Source organism: Mus pahari, unplaced genomic scaffold (assembly GCF_900095145.1).
Source record: "Mus pahari unplaced genomic scaffold, PAHARI_EIJ_v1.1 scaffold_10274_1, whole genome shotgun sequence".
NCBI classification, from domain to species: Eukaryota; Metazoa; Chordata; class Mammalia; order Rodentia; family Muridae; genus Mus; species Mus pahari.
In genome coordinates, this window is record NW_018393920.1 from 19,189 (window position 1) to 35,909 (window position 16,721).

Here is a 16,721-nt window from a genome sequence, read left to right on the forward strand (position 1 = left end):
GAGAAGAGAAAAAGGAAAGGAAAGGAAAGGAAAGGAAAGGAAAGGAAAGGAAAGGAAAGGAAAGGAAAGGAAAGGAAAGGAAAGGAAAAAGCAGGAAGTTGGTCAGAAGAGACAGAGTAAAACCCACAGTAGTTCTGGGTAGCAGAATAACTAGCAGCATTAGCAGAGTTATAAAGCATGTGCATGTTAATGTAGAACATCCACAGGTTTATGACAAAATATGATGACTTTCTGTGGAAAACACAGACATAAGGCATTTTTAAAAGACAATGATGCCTTATGGGATGCACACACCCTATGTGAAATAAACTCTAAATATATGGGCTACACAAAGTAGAATTATCCCCTAAGGCTGAAGGGCATTGGTCACAGCTGTGCTAGACAGTGGTACTCAATTGCAATGGTTGATACGTTGAAGAGAAGCAAAGAATTTGGAACAACCCAATAGAGTAAGTTGAGTTAATAATATAGTGATATCAGTAGGTAACTGAGAGCCATTATGTTATTATACAAGAACAGGTTCTACTTGAAGTTGCAATCATGGAACAATGTCAATTAGCTGCTTTAAGAGCTTGAGAAAAAGTTGAGATACCAGGAAACTGTTGATCTTGTTTACAAAAATAATATAAGGCTCATGAGATGGCCTCACTGAGTTGTTAGTTTTTAAAAGATCGATCACAACAGTAAATAAATCCATATCTGCACTGAATCAAGACAGGTGTTGGTAGAGACCCTAACATTCAAAACTGTGAATTCAGAATGTAAAATAGTTATTACACTACTAAAGGCAGCGCGAGTGCCCAAGGATGAACGGATAACAAATGCAAATGATATTGGTTTTAAAGTATACTACATATTAGATAGATGGCTCTGATTTTAAAAGTCATGGTGCTGTAACTATGGGATATATGGACATTCTAAACAAATACTGCAAACAAGGCATCTCTAAGGACAAGAGTTCTTTTTACAAATAAATCAGAATGAATGTCTACACTTACAGGGTTCTGCATGTAATGCAGCAAGAATTAACACTGGATTAATGAGTACAGATACAAGAGAAATATCCAAGAAAATTTCTTGCTTTCAGAAAATGAAATGGGAGTCCTAGCTCAAGGTCCCACATAAAAAGTAGGAACTATTTATTTATTGTCATCCAGGAAATAACAAGCAGACAGAAAAAAAAAAAAAACTCAACTAAGTATTGCAGATCTAATGCATGCTACTGCAGGAAGTGCTGCTCTAGAATTGATCACAAATAGTATCTTACACTATCCCCCCAAAATTCAATGTTATAAAATACATACTGGAGTTCATGGTCCTTTTCCATCAAAGACAGTAGGAATGGTTTTGGGAAAGTACAGTTTCACTTCCCAAGGATTTAGTGTATATCCACGATGGATACATGAAGATTTGAATGAAGAAATTGAAATAATGGCTGATGGTTTTTAAAAAATATATGACCTAGATAAAGATCCACACACTTACTGTCACTTGAATTTTGACAAAGATGCCAAAAATATACAATGGAAAAAAGAAAGCATCTTTAATAAATGCTGCTGGTCTAACTGGCTGCTGTCTGTAAGTAGAAGCATGAAAATAGACCCGTATTTCTCACCTTGTACAAAGTTCACATCCAAGTGGATCAAGAACTTCAACAAAAAACCAGATACACTGAATCTAATAGAAGAGAAAGTATTAAAGAGCCTGAACTCATTGGCACAGGCAGAAATTTTCTAGACAGAACTCCAGTGCCTCATGCTCTAAGATCAAGAATTGATAAATGAGACATCATGAAACTGGAAAAGTTCTGTAAAACAAAGGACATAGACAATAAGACAAATCAACAACCTACAGATAGGGGAAAATTTTTTTGACTAGCCCCACATTTTATAAAGTGTTAAATCCAAAATATATAAAGAACTCGAGAAGTTAATCACCAAAACAAACAAACAAACAAACAACCTAGTCAAAAAATGGGGTATAAACTAAACCGAGAATTCACAACAAAGGAATCAAAAATGCCTGAAAAATCACCTAAAGAAATGTTTGAAGTCCTTAGTGATGAGAGAAGTGCAAATTAAAATGAACCTGAGGTTCTACCTTACACCAATCAGAATGGCTAAGATTAAAACCTAAGCTGAAAACACTTGTTGGAGAGGATGTGGAGAAAGATGTGAAGGATCAGTTGGATCCCAGTCACACCTCTGACCCATAATTGTTCATATCTAAAATAATTATAGGAATAGAAATGGAGAGGAGCCTGAAGAAAAGAAGGTCTATCAACAGGCCCAAAGCTGGATCCAGTTCAAGGTGAGGTCCCAAGGTCTGACACTATTACTGAGGCTATGGAGTTCTCACAAAAAAGGAATCTATAATGACTGCCCTCCAAAAGACCCAACAAGCAACTAAAAGAGTCAGATACAGATATTTGCACCAAAACAATGGACAGAAGCAGCTTACCCCTGTAGTTCAATTAGGGAAGGCTGAAAGAAGCTGAGGAGAAGGGCAACCCTGTCAGAGGACCAGCAATCTATATTAATCTGGACCCGAGATCTTTCAAGTACTAGACCACCAAACAGACAGCATACACCAGGTGATAGGAAGCCTCCCAACACACATATAGTAGAGGACTTTTGGGTCTGTGTTCATTCAGAGGTGATGCACCTAACCCTCAAAACACTAGAAACGACAGAGTGCTTAGAAGTCAGGTGGGGTGTGGGTGGAGGCATCCACATGGAGATGGGTGGGGTGGGGAGGAGGTGTGTGATGTGGAGCAAACAGAGGGTGGATGGGGATGAAGGCAGGGAATGGAATATGGAGTGCAAAATATGAATTAAAAATAAAATTCAATTAAAAATAGATATGTAATTTAACATAGGTGATGGGATTGCTCAGTTGTTACTTTTTCCCTGTATCAAGGACAAATCTGCTCTAGTCAGAATAAAGGAAGAGTTTAGAAGTACTAGAAAATACTTGTTCTGGCAATCAATTGTAATTGATCACAGGCCAAAATTAAGTATGTCATCAAATTCAATGTCATCAGGAAGCAGAAGTGGGTGGGTTGGGGAGCAGGGCAGCGGGGGTGGGGAGGGTATAAGGGACTTTCGAGATAGCATTTGAAATGTAAATGAATAAAAAATCTAATAAAAAAAGAAATAGAAGGTTTGATGGATATAGGAGTTATTGGAACTGTAACCTGAGAATTCAGAATAACTTGTTCAAAGATTCTAGATATTGGAAAGTCATTTCACATAAATCAAAGTTATGAACAGAGGTCAAATAGGAAAATTAAGGTCTTATGTGCCTGACATAGTTGTAAACATATGGGGACCAAATTTAGGACAGCTGTGGTGAACTCAGATTAAATATTCCCTCAAGACCAAATATACTCCCTAAAATAAGAAGTGAAATACAACATACTTCTAAGGAAAACTGTCATGTAGAACAACCACAGAATATGCAGATTTTACACAAACAGGACACAACAGGGTTGATCTTTCCATTGAGTAAAGGGAGGACCATGGCTAAAATTATATCAATGCTCCTACCCATAAAATGGTTGACTAATAAGTCTATGTGGGTAGAGCAGTGACCCATTAACTAAGCAAAAATTACAAGCAATTAAGCAACTGGTAAAAGAGTAGCTTGAATCTCAACATGTAGAAGTCTACTAGCCCATGAAATTGCCCTGTATTTGTTATAAAAAATAAATTGTGGAAATGGAGAATGGTAACAGATTTAAACCAACAGGTCCATTACAGTCTGGAAAATCTTTACCTTTTTTTATTACCTAAGACAAGGCCAATCATAGTAATTGTTTTAAAGAACTGCTTTTTTACTGTTCCATTGCAAGTTCAGGATAAGGAAAAAAATTGCCTTTCCGATGCCTATAAATAAAGATGTTCAACCTGTAAAAAGATATCAGTGGAAAGTTCTTCCACAAAGAATGTTAAATATTCCAACTCTATGTTACTATTTTATTGAACGACTACTAGAAATAATACATAGGAAAGTTGTGTAACCCATTATTTTTTATTACAATGATGATATTTTGTTATTTGATTTTTGATGCAGATATGTTGGATATTGGTTCTAATGCTTGATGCAATCAGGAATCTGCTTGTCCAAACACTAAAGGTCCTTGTCCCCATTTAATTTTTGATTGATCAATAAAGATGTCATCAGTTAATCACCAGGCAAAGGGAGACAGGGCAGGATCTTAGAGTTTCTCAGGCTAGGATGTAGTGGGTAGCTGCCGCAGACAGACCTCACCTGGCTCCCTGATTTGTGTGGAATTGGGTCTCTGGTTGCAGGTGAGTGAGGATTCGGTGAATGTGGGCTGACAAACAAATATGGACACAAGGGAGTGTCGTATCTGAATGTAATTTGTTGATTCAAGCAAATTACAGAAGCAATTACAGAGCAAATTTATACAGAAGGAAATAGGGAAGTTACACAAAACAGAGGAATGCAAACACAGAAGGACTGGCAGGAATCAACTGGGATAAAATTCAGTGTTAACAGCTGGGATCAAAAACAGCTCCACCTAAAGTCAGTTTAAACTTAGAAGCCAGGGGCAAGGGCTTCATGCCCTTGCCATAGTTCCTATAGTCCACCTTCCCCCTAGGCCATTATAATGCTTGTGTATGGGTGTAACTCAGCTACTTATGGTTCTAAGTATCTACTCTGGTTCCTCTTTAAATCACAAACTTCCTTCTTCCTAGAGAATGGTAAATTCCTGTGTAGGGCAAGTGATTTAGCTACCTAAACCCAGGGTCAGCTCAAGGACTGACTGCCTAGGATCTAACTTGGCTATGTATTAAGGGAAAGCACATGGATCTGTTTTCTAACTAAAGCAAGGACATTGGAGCATTCATTATATAGGATGCCACGATTCCAGGAGACTAAGTTTCCATGAACTTTTCGCCTCAGGACAGTGCCCAGGGTTTTGGGGGCCTGTTGCACTTGTCACTACTGGAGAGAATGTAGCAGGTAGGAGAAGGAGAAATCACCATAAAGTGGTGGGATATGGATAGATGTAGGACCTGCAGGAGATAAGTGGCCACTGGCCACTTTCCACATTGGGCTTAGGGTAGCAGGAAAATGTGTCAGAGTGTCCAGACTTTGAGGTAGCCAAGGCATTTAAAACATAACTTGCATGTGTAAGTATCTTCAATATGTGAACACAGAGAGCTCCTGTGTGGGCAAATTTATGACATCTGCCAGGAGCAAAAGTAGTATAGCCCAAACTCACTGCTACAGATGGCATAATGTGGTGGGAGAACTCACTATTAAATAATTTAGAGATTCCTGAATGAAAGAGACAAAACACATGTACCTTGAGATAAGATTAGGAGGAGAGGAGATTTGGTTTCTCAGCCTGCTAAGCCAAGTCATGAGTTACATAGTTTTTGAACGAGCCATGAAACTAGAACAAAGTAAAACAACCCATGACAGGGATTTACCCTGGTCTCATGTTAGGAAGAAGACAGTGACAAGCAGACAATAAAATCTGCTACCTCCAGTCACCAGATAAAGGATAGAGATTTATAAATTTGAATTCTTATGGAGGATAGAAAAGAATATACAGATTATACCCCAGACGTGTTATAATAAAAATATATATGGTTATGAGTTTGATGGTTATATTAAAATTCCTCTGGGAGAGAGGTCAAGCTATACCTTTAATGATTTCCAATTACTGGACCAAGGATATTCTACTTTGGTAGAGAGGCTCTATATTTGTGTTGAAAGGAAAGGAGAAAAGACTTTGGTTGCCTTCAGGAGGGATATGGATCAAATATGACAGGGGAAGACCTCCAAATGATCTCAAATAAATTCAAGAAAATCAAGCAGTACAGGGAGCATGGTCTACTGATTCCTCAACATGGGAATAGCACAAAAACTGACTTAAACATAAAAAATGTCTCTAGCCAAAACTTCAGCAAAAATGAGATAATAAATCGTCTTGATTTTGAAATCCTTAACATTCATAGTGCCATCCTTCATATAGCATAAATGAAGAATTATCACAATTGGTTATTGATAAAATTAACTCATCAAAAAGACAGTTGTCTTCTACTTGCTCAAACAAGGAACAAAATTTCAATCCTTAACTGATCTATGCATCCTGAAAATTCTATACAAACATTTTAAAGATACTAAAATTTTGGTTGTGAGATTCATATATTATAGAATGTACAGCTTTGGTAAAATTCATTCTCAAAGATGCTGAACTGATGCTTCCAAAACAGCTTCAAAAATTGATACTGATTCCAGATGGTCTTACCTCATCCAACCTTTCAGACAGATCCAGTCAGAATTTCACTCAACCCCTGACCCTTTAAACAAACAGAGATTGGATAAGACATCCTAATCTTGCTTTTATAAGTCTAACCAGTTTTTCTAATTTTCCTACCCCTCCACACCCCTTTAAAATTTCTCACCACCCCTATTCAACAGGAAGAAACCATGGAGAGTTGTGATACCAACTCCCTGGGTTTGGGTGCCCACTCATGGTTCTTTTCCAAATTAGAGATAGGTTGTCATTTTAAAGAATAATTTGGAAATGGTCCTAATTTTAAACAGGGAGGAAAAGAATAGGAGAGATAACAAAGTTTTTTTTTCATTAACAAAACAATATGTAGTCATAATCTTACATGGGTATAAATGTGCATATTGATACGAAATTTGAAATTAACATTGTTACTTTTAGCTAGGCATTGTGCCTATGTAACTAATTCAAGAATATAAAGCATTGACACAGTCCTTCTAATAGCTGTTATAACAAACTATTTAAGATGATTAAGTAAGACAAGTTAAGGGCCAGATAGTAATCTCATGGTTATGTTAGATGCTAATTTAATTATAATAAAGTGCTTTCAACTTACTCCAATAGACTGCCCAAGAGTAGCTGAGGTTTAACCATTCAAATATATCTTACATAGATAGACTTCAAAAACATCAGAAATCCACAGAATGTGAGATTTAATGTTATTTCCTTATTAAGCATCATTTAACAAGGAGATATGTCTGCCCCTAAAATCTTTTCCATTCTACTTCAAAGAAGAATTGAACACCTTTACCTACAGTTGACGGTGCTTATCATGGCAATGTAGCCATGGGGGAGAAATTGCCTATCCATCTACCTACAAAAAAATACTGTCTAAAAAAGAGACACAAGGAGGGAAAGTTGAAATTTGGTTCTGCCAAGACAGAACAAACTACTCCTTCATACTTCCTGCTCCATTTCAAAGTCTTTCAGATGGTTCTGGGCCAGAAGGCTAAAGACAGATATTCCAACATTATAAGGAATATAAGCTGTCCAGGTAGTCATCTATCTCTACAATTGTTTTAAGTTTTAGAAACTATGTTTCATGGTTCCTATATACTTAGGTAATTGTTTATTTGTTCGGAGGTTTCTGATGGGGTTGAAGACTAGTTATGGTCTCATAAACAAACTTAATTTGTTTAGCATTGAGAGGTGTTATATATAATTGAAAGCATGTTTTTCAGATGGTTTCAGAGGCTAAAATCAAAACATATTTCTGGCATAGAATTGAAAAGTCTTTAAGTTAGGAATGATGATCTAGTACTCTATCCAACTGAAAAATATGATGAACAGGATGTTAATTGTATATAATACTCTGTGATTTATGTAATTGTTGTGGTTGTACTCAATTTATGTCTGAGAGAAGAGTTTTATTTTGGGTTTTTTGTTTGTTTTGTTTTAGTTTTAGTTTTGGGTTGTTTTTTTTTATTATTATTATTTTATTTTTTTACTGTCTTGGGGGTTTTTGGAGAGAAAATGTGAGGTGTTAAAGATTGGTTCTATTAATTTGATTCATTTGGAAATCTACTCATCCAAACACTAATGGTCTTTGTCCACAATTGGTTTTTGGTCACTCAATAAAGATGCCAGTGGACAATCATTGGAGAAAGTTGGGCTGGGACATTTAAAGTTGCTTGGGCTAGGACACAGGGGATAAGAGAAGGAGAAATCACCATGAAGTGGTTGGATATAGATGAACAAAGGAGATTTAGGAGATAAAGCAAATGAGCCACATTAGAATCCAGGTAAGTGGCCACTAGCCAGGTTCCCAACTGGGCCTGGGGAAGCAGGGAAAAGTTTAGGAGTACCCAGCATTTGAAGTAGCCAAGACATTTTAAAATTAACTGGTGTGTGTGTGTGTGTGTTCCATTCAGGAATCCAGATATCTCCAGGGCTGTGTGCATATGTGATCCATTGGAAGCCAAGATGGTGTAGCCCAAACTAACCTCTATACAGATACTTCTGAGAAAAATTTTGGAAAAATAAGTCAACCTTGTTGGGATTTTAAGATTGGTTTTGGAAAAAAATACAGTAAGGAGAGTCTATCTGCTGTCTATATCATAAGTCAAGAAAAAATTCAATGGCAGAAGGTACAGATCAGAATACAATAGTAATAAACTATAAATGGTATTAAATAGTTTTGGCTCATTATTGGATTAAGGACTCAAGAGTTAAGTAATATGTTTCAAATGTTACTAAGAGACACAGCCCTACACAAACCAAGACAGATTACAAAAGAAGCAAAGAAACATTTAACTTCAGTAGAAAAGAGACTGCAAGATTCACAATGTGGATTACATAGATGGTATTTTGGTTATTTTGCATTTAGAAAAAAAACTACTTAGCATACACAGTAAAAAAATCAAAGACATATGAGGAAAAGGAAGAATAAGACTACATCAATTGTCAGAAACTGACCCAACAGAAATTGTAGTACTTTATACTAATGTCAAGTTGACTTCATTGTGGGTAATCAGTGAAGATTGTCAAAGAACTTGCAACAGCTATTTGGAAGAAATTAACTACAAATATCTTAAAAGCAAGCATCTTCAGTTTATTAAAAAATACTAACTGGATTCTCCCAAGGATTTAAAAGGAAGACCAATTCTTGAAGTACCTACATATTATATTGATGCATAAAGTTGGGAATGTCTGGTTATAACTCAGAAAAATAAGCAAATTAATACAAAGCTCATATACATTAGTTCAAAATTCAGATTTGTACAATATTATTATGGTATTATTGGATTTTCCTGAAACAATATACTTCTGATTATTAATATGCAGAAACAGTTGTTTTGCATATGGAAACTGCTAAATTTGGTCTGGATAATGCCACAGACTATCTCCTTTTTAGGGTCTCCCGTCTGAGTGTAATGGTTCTCTGGTGGCAGGTACACATGGATTTGGTGGGTTGACAAACAGACCAACAGGAGAGAGCGTGTAGAATCTGAATGTATTTTTCTAACTCGAGCATCAAACTTTTAATCCAGAACAAATAAGAGAAGTCAGGCGGGGCACATCTGCAAGAGTTACAGTGACACAAAACAAAGGATTGTACACATCAAAAGACGGGGGGACCCCGCTGCCTAAGGAGGAAGCCAGGTGCAAGACTAGTCAATAGTTAAACCCCACCACCAAGGATTCCAAGTAAATCCTTTATTATGCTGTTCCTTTGGGCCTAGTAGAAGAAAACCTGTTTTGGGGGGGTTTGCTCTAGTAGACCTTCTCATGAATAATGTAATATCACCCCCCCTATTTCCTAGGCCTTAGTAAATACTTAAATATGAAAGTAACTTCCAGTGAAATACTGTAAGAAAGTATGCAAGACCCTCCACAATATTGCAGCAACAAATGTGGGGCATTCCTAGCTATTAGAATGCAAGGTTCCAGGAGGCTGAGTTTCCTTGAAACTTTTTGCCTCAGGACTGCTTCCAGGTTTCTAAACCTGTAATGCGAGTCACTGCTGGAGTGGGCGTAGCAGGATAACTCAGAATTAACCTTGTTATTTATGCAACTGCAACAAGCAATTAGAAATGGAAACTATCCATCGTATCTAACCCATATTCCATTTCATATAGGCTGACCAGTTTCTCTGGCACAGGAAATGAAAAAAAATCAATTGATAGTAGCAAATGTGAAAGAAACCCAAAATTTTCATATTCAATTCCATGTTAACAGTAAAGGTTGAAAAAAAACTTTTCTATCAGCTGGCAACAAAATAAGGAAATTATTGTAAAATATCCTACTTGTCCTTTCTATAATCAAACTCCATTACCTGCTGCAAGCAACCAAAACAAATAAAATCTAGCAGATGAATTTGTTTTATTTTTCAGAAATTAGAAAGCTAAAGTTTATATACCATACTAATGACACATACTCAAGGTTTCCATGGGAAACTGCTGTGACTTCTAAAATGGTTTCTCTTTCAGTTAAACGTTTACTTGAGGTAAATGACTATTGTAGGGATACTAGTACAAACTAAGACTGGCAATGCCCCCATTGTGTCCCCAGTAAGATGAAGCAATTATTTTCTTAGTATAATATAAAGTATATAAAATATAATATACTGACAATCACACAATTCTACAGGACAAGGAGTCATAGAAAGATTTAATGCATTTTAGAATAAATGTATATAAAACAAAAAGGAAGAATAAAGACCCCCAGGGATGGATTAATACTGCTCTGTTAACTTTGAACTTTCTGAATATTAATGAAGCAATCACAGGAAGGAAAAATGAGGGAGGGAAATAGGTGGTAAAGGGAACAGGGAGTGGAAGAGGGGAACATAATTAGGTGTTGAGTGGAAGAAAATGACAGAAGCCCTGAGTGCCAGCACAAAGAATGGAAACAGGCAACCTCTGGAGGTAGGAGGTAGAAGTACCCTCTAGAATTTACCAGAGACCTGGGAAGTGAAAGACTCTCAGGACCCAAAGGGAGGGACCATAGATGAAGTGCCCTACACTGGGGAGAGGGAACTTGTAGAGCCCTTTTCCAGTAGAAAGATGGCCACTGAGTGGAGTGTTGTGTTTTGCCATCCCACAGTCAAAACTCTGACCCAGAACTGTTCCTGTCTGAAAGAACTGCAGAGACTAAAATGAAGAAGGGCCTTGGTCTTGCAAATTTTATATGCACCAGTACAAGGGAACGCCAGTGTCAAGAAGTGGGAGTGGGTGGGTAAAGGAGCCGCATGGGGGGAGGGTATAGGTGACTTTCGGGATAGATTTGAAATGTAAATGAAGAAAATATCTAATAAAAAATTTAAAAGAAAAGAAAAGAAAGAAAATTGGACATACTACTACTAGAATACCCAGCAATACCTCTTCTGGGCATATAACCAGAATTTGTTCCAACTTGCAATAAGGACACATGTTCTACTACATTCAGAGCAGCCTTATTTATAATAGCCCAAAGTTAGAAAGAACCCAGATATTCCTCAACAAAAGAATGGATACAGAAAATGTGGTACATTTACACCACAACCACTCTGGAAATCAGTCTGGCGGTACCTCAGAAAATTGGACTTAGTACTACTGGAGGATCCAACATTATCTCTAGTGGGCATATGCCCAGAAGATGTTCTAACCGGTCATAAGGACACATGCTCCACTATGTTCACAGCAGCCTTATTTATAATAGCCAGAAGCTGGAAAGAACCTAGATGTCCCTCAACGGAGGAATGGATATAGAAAATGTGGTACATTTATACAATGGAGTACTACTCAGCTATTAAAACCAATGAATTTATGAAATTCTTGGCAAGTGGATGGATCTGGAGGGTATCATCCTGAGTGATGTAACCCAATCACAAAAGAACTCACATGATATGCACTCACTGATAAGTGGATATTAGCCCAGAAACTTAGAATATCCAAGATACAATCTGTAAAACACATGAAACTCAAGAATGAAGATGAAAATGTGGACATTTCGCCTCTTCTTTGAATTGGGAACAAAACTCCCATGGATGGAGTTACAGAGACAAAGTTCAGAGCAGAGCCTGAAGAAATGAACATCTAGAGTCTGTCCCACTTGGGGATCCACCCCAAAACAACCACCAAACACAGATACTAGGCAGATGCCAACAAGAGCCTGCTGACTGGAACCTGATATAGCTGTCTCCTGTGAGGCTCTGCCAGTGCCTGGCAAACACAGAAGTGGATGCTCACAGTCTTCCATTGGACAGAGCACAAGGTCCCCAGTGAAAGAGTTGGGGAAATACCCAGGGAGCTGAATGGGACTGAAGCCCCATAGAAGGAACATCAATATGAACTAACCAATACCCTCACAGCTCCTAGGAACAATACCACCAATCAAAGAAAACACATGATGGAACTTGTGGCTCTAGCTATATTTGTAGCAGAGCCTAGTCTAGCCTATATTTGTATGGCCTAGTCGGTTATCAATGGGAGGAGGGGCATTTGGTCCTGTGAAGGCTCTATGCCCCACTATAGCAGAAAGCGAAGACTAGGAATGGGAGTGGGTGGGTTAGGGAACTGGGGGAAGGGGGAGGGCACAAGACATTTTCAGAGGAGAAACTAGGAAAGGGGATAACATTTGAATTGTAAATAAAGAAAATATCTAATAAAAATTCCAAAAATCAATGACTTCATAAAATTTGCAGGGAATGTAACTTGATTTATTTTGTGTAACTACCCCTTTAAGTGATTACAAAGACTTGTCAACTGACTTTTTATAATTCTTATCCTTTAAAACTGTTTCACCCCATGACCATTGTCTGTTGACTCCTAGAGAATTGAGAACAGGAGAGGGTATAAAAAGCCAGCAGACCCTGGGAGGTGGCTAATAGGATTGGGCAGAAAGCAGGAAAGTATCCAAGAGACAGACAAGTAGAGTCAGAGAGTAGAAGAGAAGATTGCTGGTGACAAATGAGCTACGAGAAGTTGAGCTGTGTCAGAGACGATATTGCCAAGAGACAGGAGAAGAACCTAGAAGCAAAGTAGAAAAATAAAGAAAAAAAAATAAAAGCTACAGGAAAGTAGTGATCAGTAGTGGATGGGGTGTGTTTTTTCATAATGATGGGATGCTTTTCAAGAAGAAATAGGCAGTGGCAATGTTTTTTAGGCAAGTAAAATACAACCATAAAATAAATGTAGTATGGTTACTGCCTTGAGGTACCACATATACATACTGGGCTGACTTTCTGGACTATAGTCTTACAAAAATATAAATGTGAATCATCGAAATAATCAAAGATATAACAAAATTAAAGAAACTAGACACTTGGGATTTAAGTATTGCTATAGAATTACAGGAGAAGAACTCATGGTGTTGAATCCCTAGCAAAGGGCAATTAATATAGGTGGAGCAGAATCACTATGCACTACCAATCCCAAACATCAACTGATTTTTACTAAATCCCAAGAAAATGAAATGGTAAATTGTCTTTTGAATAAACTACACAGTGCCAACACAGTCCATGGAGCCAGGTAAAGCAATGGTTGCAAATCCTTAATCACTTCCTGGAAAAATGAACTTGAGGTTATACAGAAAGCCTTGCTCTTTGATGCACCAACTCTTTTCCAACCACATGACACTTCATTCACCATCAAGTCCTTCAGAAATTAAGTTTTAAGCTGAGTGTGGTGGCACACGCCTTTAATCCCAGCACTTGGGAGGCAGAGGCAGGCAGATTTCTTAGTTTGAGGCCAGCCTAGTCTACAAAGTGAGTTCCAGGACAGCCAGAGCTATACAGGGAAACACTGTCTCGAAAAAAAAATTAACTTTTATACCCAACATTTAAAAAAAAGCAACATGGCTATATCAAGTTTAATCCACTAGACATGCAGGAAATGTAGCCATACAATAGATGCTTTTATGATGCCAATATTCACACTTCCATGATGGTTGGTTACTTATTACTTGATTAGAATTTAATCCCATCTTACCTGCCTTTTGGGTTGTTTTCTCATCAGGTAAAGTGAAGGCAATCTGTTCTGGTGAACAAATTCCCTTTATGTTTCCAGTATCTCTATGGTTCATTCTAAGATATAACATATACAGAAATGTTTTTCAAAGTATACTTACTTGAAACATCTCCAACAAACATTTCAATGTTCAGCAAACCAGAAAATGCTTGAACAATAAAATAATCTTACATTAACATTTTACCTGTTTTGTTTAATCAGGTAATAATCAAAAAAGTCATGAGGGTTTGTAACATCCAGTGATTCTTGGTGTTGTTTATTTTCTCCAACAGGTAACTTCTAATATAATGAATGTTTTTTGGTACTTTGTGATGACTTCCTGGACAATAGTCAAAGAGCAAGGGGAAATTATTGCAGACCTGTAAAATCAGATCAGGAATTTATTTTGTTAAGATGTGTTGCTTTAATTTAGGTATGTGTGTGCATGAATGTATATCTGTTTCTGTGTTTCTGTGTCTGTGTTTGTGTGTCGGTTTATGTGTTTACACATACACATGCATTGTGAAATTTATGCATGGGTGCCTTTGAAGGTCTGATATATCAGAGTCTCTGAAGTTAGTGGTTTAGGGCCACCTGACGTGGGTGATAAGCATCAGACTCAGGTCCTTCGGAAGGTAAAACACATCCTTAACCACTGGTGAATGTCTCCATTCCCTGACTGTAGGTATAATGGAATTGTGTACTCTGCAAACTTTATCCTTCTATTATGCAAATGCTGATTTCTCTATTCCACTATCAGGTTTAAATCTGACACAGTATTATAATGCTTATGTGAAGAATCTGCTGCATCAACTTTGTATAAACCATGCTCATCATTTATTCTCTGACTTGTCAATAACAGCTGGAAAACCCAATAACTATACAACAGAAATATTAGTGCAGGACTTCCACCAGCTGGGAGATGAGGGAGAGAAAGAGAGTATTCAGCATGAGGAAGGGATCATCTTACACCAAGAGAGCCAGACAAGTCCAAAAATGCAAATGTCTGGGGATTTTGCTGGTAAGTAGCCAGATTAGATTAGAGAATTGGAATAGAATTATAATGCCTAATTAATATATTTTAACGTAAAAATTATCTGGTTTTTCTGTTCTATTAATATAGAACAAGATAGCATAAAAACAGCCTTTGTATTTACCACATACATATATATTAACACTCATTATACATCTGCCAAAGAACCTTTTTAAATAAACTCATGTAAATAAAAATATGTATAGTATATAGAAAGACAAACTTGAGTTTATAGATTCAGACGTGAATAAAAATAATGTCCAACATAAAGTAGATGTGTTTCAATTCATGCACAGAGCAATTCTCTATGATAGTAGACAGAATTGAGTAAGAAATTCCTGAATCAATTGATAAAGAATCATAAATTTCAGCATTCATNAATTCTTTTTAGTATAAAGCATATTTCTGACAATTCCTTGAAGGTTTATATCATTTTTCCTCGCAAATTTGGAATGTGATATGATACAATTTATTGACATTGACAGTTTTCACATCATAGAAGTAGAAAATTGGGTGACTTGACTTACAGCAAAAGGGTATATTTAACTCATGTAAACTAGGCTCAGTGAATATTCAGAAGCTGGTGGGTCCCCTAAGGACCTTGAAAGCAAATGTACATCATACCTATAACAGGTTTATCTATTATTTCATAGTCATTCTTTATTCAGAGTTCAGGAGATGTCAGTTCAGACTAGGACAAACATGTAAGGATATTTGTGGTCCACATAACATTGAACTACTCATATTCTCATTTCTACCTGTCACCTCATCACTAAGATTCTGTCTCAAATATCACACTACTGAAACAAATCAAGGTTTTCTGACACATTTCATTACTGTTAATATTCTTTCTATTTTAAGAGAATATTCTTTTTAAATTAAGATATCCCTGTGTAGAAATATGATGGACATTGCTTAGTAGTTTAAAGAGGACAAGAATTTTGCACAAAGGCATGTCTTGTGATTGACTGGGCATACTTTTAGATGTAAATGCTGTACTTCATACCAACAGTTCTGTGTACATCAGTGGGAAAATAAATGGAGAAGAGCTAGAGGAATTGATCCAACCTACCCTTTTCCTTAGTTTTTATATTAGCATATCAGAGGGCTGATGACTCCATTCCAGATATTCTTTCCATAATACACTGGTCAGAAGCAAGATGTCTTGTCATCTCACTTTTTGAATCATATTGAATTTTATCTGTGGTAATAAAGCACCATATGTGTTCTCAAGAAGGAAAAAAATTCTTGACTTCACTTGCAACCTTGGGGAGCTCAGAATCTTGACATTCTCATTTAGTTTTTCCATGAAGTTAAGAAAAATCTTATCATTATAATCAGAACAATCCTGGAAAATAATGGAGTAAATGACACTGCATGGAGCACAGCTCAGGATGAATGTGGGGTCACAGGGTGAGCCTGAAGATTGAGAAAAATAATTACAAAAATAANATTAAAATAGGCAAAGNAGATATGTTGTTTCTGTTAACAGGTAAAAAATTGTTAGGAATTTTACACCATATCCTGCTTACAATTTTCCTAACATCGCAGCATTTGTTATACATAAAATCAATATATCACTTTGATCTTAAACTTAAAATGGCCTTAACTTCACTAGTTAAATAAGAGCGGAGCATATTTGAGATACTAATTTCAATATTTTTAGCTCTCTTCTATACTGAAAGAAAAGAAAAATATATAATCATAAAATTTCAGGTATTCAGAGCATAATTATCTCTTAATGCAATACTTATTTGCTATATAATACTCAGAAGGAAACAGAGAAATGTACACCTGGAAGTTCTGTATCCACAGTGAGTAAGTCAAAAAAGCAAGTATCCATCCAAGGAAAGAGGAAGTGGCAACGCTGCAAGTGAGTTTATACATGAGAGGAAAAAACATGATGAGAATTCCTCCTTGTTACACA

The 16,721-nt window shown here is 36.7% G+C and overlaps 1 pseudogene; it reads right to left on the bottom strand.

Moving 5' to 3' along the window:
- LOC110315803 overlaps positions 1–16,213 on the bottom strand; it is a 26,486-nt pseudogene extending 10,273 nt beyond the window's left edge.
- Between the last annotated feature and the right edge of the window lie 508 nt (positions 16,214–16,721).